The sequence below is a fragment of the Neovison vison genome, chromosome 2, assembly GCF_020171115.1.
Source record: "Neovison vison isolate M4711 chromosome 2, ASM_NN_V1, whole genome shotgun sequence".
Taxonomy (NCBI): Eukaryota; Metazoa; Chordata; class Mammalia; order Carnivora; family Mustelidae; genus Neogale; species Neogale vison.
The window spans coordinates 88,094,254-88,101,540 of NC_058092.1; the positions used below are offsets into that span (position 1 = coordinate 88,094,254).

The following is a 7,287-nucleotide window of genomic DNA, read 5'->3' on the forward strand; positions in this document are numbered from 1 at the left end:
CTTAAGCTCCATTCCCCTTGTATCTAGGTGGGCTTGTGACTGCTTCAGTCAATATAGAGTATTTCTGAAATGACATTATGTGATGTGCTAAATGAGGTTGTAAGTGACCATGCAGCCTCTGCTTTCTTTATGGGAACACTCACTCTTGGAGCTCCCTGAAAAGTCTCTCTAGACTGAGAATGCTATGCTGGAGAAGTTCCACAGAAAGCCCATGTAAAGATGCCCAGACACTACACAGAACAAGAGAGTGATGTTCAGTGCACCTCCCCGATGTTCCAGTCTTCCCAGCAGAAGCTTCAGACATGAGCCAAAGAATATCTACTTTCTCCTGCCCCATCTACAATCCCTGACTCACAGAATTTGCAAACATAATAAAATTATTGTTTTATACCACTCGATTTTAGATGGTTTGTTACACAGCAAAAGGCAACCAGAATATTAGCCTATTTCTTTTTGTAGCATATATTAGAAGTATCAACACAGGTTTTGCCTTGCATTTAGGAATATTATTTTGCCTTTATTACCTTTATTACCACTGTCTTTCCAGTGGTTCCCTTCTAACTCAAGCCAGTTGAATCCCACTCAATTCAAACCAATAACCTGAGTTCTTTTTTTTTTTAAGATTTTATTTATTTATTTGACAGAGAGAAATCACAAGTAGACGGATTAGTGAACATTTTAATTTTTACAAAACTATTACAATTTAATTGTTCCCAATCTTTCCACCACTCCTTCAGTGCTGCTTACATTCCTTCCTACATGAGGCAAGTCAACCATTTCTTATGTCTTTTTCTCCTTCTTGCTATTCTCCTAGACCAAATTCATCTGCCAACTTCCTATTACTCTATACCTTCTTTTTTTTTCAATTTATTTATTTTCAGAAAAACAGTATTCATTATTTTTTCACCACACCCAGTGCTCCATGCAATCCGTGCCCTCTATAATACCCACCACCTGGTACCCCAACCTCCCACCCCCTCCCTGCCACTTCACCTTCTGACCTTAGATGATCGTGGCTCCTATTTCACAGGAAAATCACGGTAGGATGGTAAGGACCCTGTCTTTCTCTCTACCATCTCCTGAAAAGTGATTGTCATCTATAGCTAACCAATCTTCCATCTTCCCTCCTTCACTTTCTTTCCTTCTCCTCTCTTAATCCTAATTTAGTGAGGAAGTGAGGAAGTAGTGGTCTCCCTCCCATCTGAGGCTAATTCCAATGCCTAAAATGTATATCATACCTCTTCTTGTTGTCTTGGGGCACTTGCTCCAGTAATGATCTCTTCTCTCACCAATACTTTCAAATTTTATCTTCTAAATCTTTTTTGTATACTGATATGGTCATGTTTAAATGTCTTCCACTCAGACAAAAGAAATTATTCTATGCTGATGTTAATGAGTGACTCTTTTAACTTGTCTTTTGTATTCTTGTGCATTTCTTGAATTTTTCTAGGGCATACACACTATACATAATAGAAAATATAATAGGGGTAATTTGATAATTGGTCTAATGCAACTCTTCGAAAGTTTTAATGTGATATGAGACTTTATATTTTACTTTATTATTAGTCACTTTTACTGCACCAACCAGCTTATTTTTTACTATTTTTTATATATTCACCTCAGAAATTATGTAATGCAATTGAGCTTACTTTTCAAATAACAGGAGTAAATCTTGAAGGAAGCATTTATGTGAGCTGGAGAAGGATTATTTCTATTTAACTTTCAACTACAAAGGAATAGTTAAGGACTGTTCTACTGGCTCATCAAATTTTCTGTTGATTTCCAAATTTTTGCACTTTAGCAAGACGTTCAGATTACAAATTGTGTATGGAGTATATACTCAAACCATCTCCATAAGACTCCAGATCCAAAATAAGTTCAGGATATCAAAGCAGAAAAATAATGCTGTGGTATTTTCTGTCGCTTGCTGATGCAATTTATTTTAAATTAAATTGGGCTAAATATGTAACTCAAGTGTTATAGTTAAGAAAATAACATAATTTTAACACTTATACCACTATTACATTGAACTTACGGTGCTTTTTCAAAATGGAAAAGGAAGGCAATTGATCATGGTATGTTAGGGAATAACAATATACTGCCAACAATAGTAACAATATATTTGCCTATTTAGGTAAATTTGATATGTAGGCAAGTGAGAAATAACTTTCTAAATAACAAAATCAAGATATATTTATCTTATTTATTCATAAGACATTTATTCAGTAAATGTTTGTTGGATTTTCCAAGCCACTTCTCTAAGGTCTAGGAATACAATAAAAAAATTATTCTCTCTTACTTCAACCTCTTTGGACAGTATATGAATGCAGACAGTAAATTAGATATCTCAGAAAAACATCATTTGTAAATTTAGTAACCAAATTTCATTACACAGACTTATGGGTTTAGCTCAGACATACAGAGACCTAGCATGGCATTGTCACCCTTACAACAAGAGAAAAAAGTGGAACAGATTGCAAATGAGATTTTTTTTTTTTAACTCAAGAGAGAACTAGAGTGAGAAGGAAAAGAACTCACTCAATATCTGGAGAAAAAGAAGCTCAGGCAGGGAGAAACAGAACACAGCCATTTGTTTGCCTGGATTAGATGCTCCCAAATGCCATATAAGTCAGTGAAATTAATATTAATACTAATATTAATTTATAATTAATTATAATATTATTAATATTAATATAATATTAATTAATTAATATTAATATTAAGGTAGACATTTTTAATTAGTTGCAAAAGCCTGAGTAGGTTAAGTGTGAGTCTGTAAAGCCCTTGAGGGCCACGGACATAGGATAGCTGTGTCCCTTCTGCAGAATGTTTTCTCTAGGAACACCATAAGGTACTCAGGGAATGTCAGGGAGAAATCTGAATAATGCAAAAAACAAAAAACCAAGAAAACCTCCTTCATGGTTCTTTCTGGGGTTGCAGAATGATAACCACTGCCAAAACTCCACCCAGACCCATCCATCCCTCTATCTCCCTCATGAAATAAAAGATTTTTTTTTTCTTTTCTTTTCTTTTTTTTTTTTCTGTAGGGAATTTAGCAGCTAAGAAGATAGCCAATTTGTAGACCAGGTGCAGAGGGAGAAATTCATTATATCTCAAGGAGGGAATTGGTGGCTGCCACCCATTCCAATCTCAAACGTACCCCCATCTCATCTAAGGAACAAAATCTTTAATCTGTAGGTATGAATTAGGGCCTCAAAACTGTAAACTAATGGTACTAGTGGAAAAGCACTGCAGTTAAGGAGGGAAACAAGGAATTAAAAAAAAAATTCTTACTTGGAGAAGGAGCTCTAGGGAATAAGCTAGCCCTAGGTTTGCATCTGGAGAAGAGATAGTCTACTTACAAAGGGCACATGGATGGGATCAAGGCCCATAGTGTGTGCTTAAGACTGAGGCTTATCAGAGCATCAAACACCACATTCAACTGCCTACCAACAAGCTAACATGCATCTAGTAAAACTAATAGTGGATGACACCTGGGAGAACTGCAAGACATGGGCTTTTTCTAGGGAGAAGTACAAAGGAAAACTCAAAACTAAGTGGAAAGACAAAAGATTTTAGAGTTATTTGTAGTGTTTGACCCACTGAGGATACCCCAAATAACAAACCCAGCCCCACATCACAGCCAAGTGAGGCTGATCCCAGGAATGCAAGGCTTGCTCAATACTAAAAAAATTTTAAAATAAAAAATAAATAAATAAATAAAAATGTATTTTACAATGTTAACAGACTAAGTAAATAAGAAAAAAAAAATCAACAGATGAAGGAAAAAGCATTTGGCAAAACCAGTTATCTGTTCCTGATAAAAACATTCTACAAAAAAAAAAAAAATTCTACAAGCTAGAATTTTTTGTAAGTATCTAAGGATACTTCCTTAATCCAATAAAGAACATCAACAAATCCTACAGCTCACATCATATTTGACATGAGACTACTTTCTGCCTAAGATCAGAAATAAGGCAAGGATGTCTTCTTTCCATACTCATATTCAACATTATGTTGATGTGCTAGTGAGAAAGATTTGCAATAAGGCAAAAAGAAAAAGGAAAATAAAAAGGCATACAGATTAAAAGAAGAGGAGAGGTGGGGTGCCTGCGTGGCTCAGTCAGGTTAGCGCCAGGGTTCTGAGATCGAGTCCGCAGGAGCCCGAAGCTCAGCCTCGGGCTCCCTGCTCAGCAGAGAGTGAGTCTGTTTCTCCCTCTCCCTCTGCCTGCTGCTCCCCTTGTTTGTGCTCGCTCTGTCAAGTAAATAGAATATTACCAAAAAAAGAAAAAGAGAAGTAAAACAAAAGATATGACTGTCTATAAAGATAATCAAAAAAATTGTAAAAAAAATTTCTAGAGTTTTGAATATGGGCAGTTTGTTTTATGTCAATATTTTTTAACAATAATGCTTTTAAAAGCTTTTTATAAAAATTGCAAGCTAACAAAGCATATTAATTTGCTTTGAGGAGTTGACAATGACTCCTTAAATATTAAAATATACTTCCTAGGGGTGCCTGGGTGGCTCAGTGGGTTAAAGCCTCTGCCTTCAGCTCAGGTCATGATCCCAGGGTCCTGGGATCCAGCCCCGCATTGGACTCTCTGCTCAGCAGGAAGCCTGCTTCCTCCTCTCTCTCTCTGCCTGCCTCTCTGCCTACTTGTGATCTCTGTCTGTCAAATAAATAAATAAAAATCTTAAAAAAAAACAAAATATACTTCCTAAAGTCCCAGCCAGTTCCTCCCGCAGCCCCACAGTCTCCCACCTCCTTGTTCTTTTCAACATGATAGATGGTGCTGCATCCTTCATTTGCCGTAAGACTGCCTGGCAAGTGGAGTGGCCATGGCCATCTCCAAGACCATGGTAGTGCCCATCAAGTGGGTCAAGCTGATGCTGCAAGTGCAGCAAGCCAGAGACAAATCACCGTGGATAAGCAGTAGGGAGGGCATTATAGACTGTAGGTTTCATATCCCCAAGGAGGAGGGAGTCTTGTCCTTCTGGTGTGTAATCAGATACTTCCCCACCCAGGCTCTCAACTTTGTTTTCAAGGACAAGTATAATCCCTTCCTGGGTTGTGTGGATAATAGAACCCAGTTTTGGCACTACTTTCCAGGGAATCTGGCACTATGTGGTAACCATTGGGGCCACATTCTTGTGTTTTTGTGTATCCTCTTGATTTTGCCATCTAGCAGCTGGTATGGGCAGAGCTGGAGCTGAACAGAAATTCAGAGGCCTTGGTGACTGCCTGGTTAAGATCCACAAAGGTGAAGGACCTATACCAGGCTTTCATGTGTCTGTGTAAGATATTATCATCTACCCAGCTGCCTGCTTTGGAATCTATGACACTGCAAAGGGAATGCTTCCAGATCCCAAGAATACTCACGTCTTCATCAGGTGGATGATCGCATAATCTATCACAGCACTTGCTGCGTTGACTTCCTATCCATCTGACACTGCTGGTGTCAGTATGATGATGCAGTCCAAGAGGAAAGGAACTGACATCATGTACACAGGCACACTTGACTGCTGGAGGAAGATTGCTCGAGATGAAGGAGCCAAAGCTTTTTTCAAGGGTGCATGGTGCAATCAATGTCCCCAGGGGCATGGGTGGTTCTTTTGTGCTTCTGTTGTGATGAAATCAACTTGTTCAGGTAAGTTAATTCCTATTTTTTTTCCCCTGTGAACAGACTTGTATTATATAACATACCTAAGGTTTTTTTTTTTTTTTTTTTGAAGATTTTATTTATTTATTTAACAGAGAGATCACAAGTAGGCAGAGAGGCAGGCAGAGAGAGAGGGGGAAGCAGGCTCCCTGTGGAGCAGAGAGCCCGATGTGGGACTCAATCCCAGGACCCTGAGATCATGACCTGAGCAGAAGGCAGAGGCTTAACCCACTGAGCCACCCAGGCGCTCCCATACCTAGAATATTTTTGGCTATTTATCAGTGGCAACTCTTTACTGGTTCCAAATGGGAAGCAGTAATATCCATCTGATCAGTTTTCTCTTAAAGCCATTTCCATGATGATGAGACTCAATTACATTTTTTTAATTTCAGTCACTCCTGTTAAATAAATTTGAATAAGTAAAAAAAATCTGAAATAAAAAATGTCTCTTAGAAACAACAACTTTTGTTTTTTTTATAAAAAATATTGACCTTTTTTTTTTTTAAACAAAGGATTGATTTCAAAATTCTTTGTAACTGATTCATTGAAATTGTATGACTAGTCTCTGGGAGTATACTTATCTTTTTTTTTCTTTTGAGAGGGCCTGGTATTCAACTAAAGACAGTCCCACCCCATGAAGGCAAACACTTAAAATGGAGAGTTCTTAATGACATTTCAGTTATTTTATTTCAATATAATCCTTTCTTAAAGAAAGGCCTTAATTTTTCTTATTAACTTTCTCATAATGTCACTGATTTCCATAATTTCATATTCATTTGTAAACAGATTTTTCTTTGGATTTATTTTATGAATACATTACGTGTATACCACCTGTTATAATTGTTTCACTATGATTTAGTGCCTTTTCTAGTAAGTACTGGGATTAGCTTTGTGTTTAGTGCTCTAACCTTTAGCAAAACCCTCCACCATAATTCGCTAGGGATAAGAAGTAGTTAGGAAATCAGCTTTACGTTTGAATACCAAAATTAATTAAATGGACATCAGTAGGATTATTTTAGACCATGTGTCCCACATTAGACATTGTCCATTTTCTTAACCAATATTAGTTTGTAAATATAAAGGTCTACATTTCTTGAGAGAAATCGTTAGTAAGTAATGTTTACATCTTCTTAAAGCTATCTCAGTGCTCTGACTTCAAATGTTTTCACTCATAGATACCCTAGGGCTCTCTGAACTTTCTAGTGGAACATAGAAATATTTAAGTTCTTAAAAAAAGTAACTGAACATATGACAAGTATCAGGACATTACATGTAAAAGTGAATTGAAGGATGTTTCTCTTCCTAATTGTATTATTGAAATGTGCAGGAATTCAAGTGTTTTTCATAGGCTGTTTAAACTTAATTCTATAGATCAACTGACCATCTATTATTTGTTGAATGAATAGCTTCCTTTGGGGTTACTGAAATTATTAGAAAACTATTTCCTGGAGTGGCAGTACTCACTTTCTCTCTTTGAAGATAAACTACTTAGAGGAGTGCGTACAGTTCTTAATGTGTATATAATAATTTTATAGACTTCATGTAACCTATTTTGAAATAAACTTTTGAGTTTAGACAAATTGTTCATTATGTCTATTAAATTTTTGCCTTATTTTGAGCTATAGTT

The 7,287-nt window shown here is 36.7% G+C and overlaps 1 pseudogene; it reads left to right on the forward strand.

Moving 5' to 3' along the window:
• The first annotated feature begins 1,006 nt into the window (after positions 1 to 1,006).
• LOC122899170 lies at positions 1,007 to 5,652 on the forward strand (annotated as a pseudogene).
• Positions 5,653 to 7,287: the final 1,635 nt, after the last annotated feature.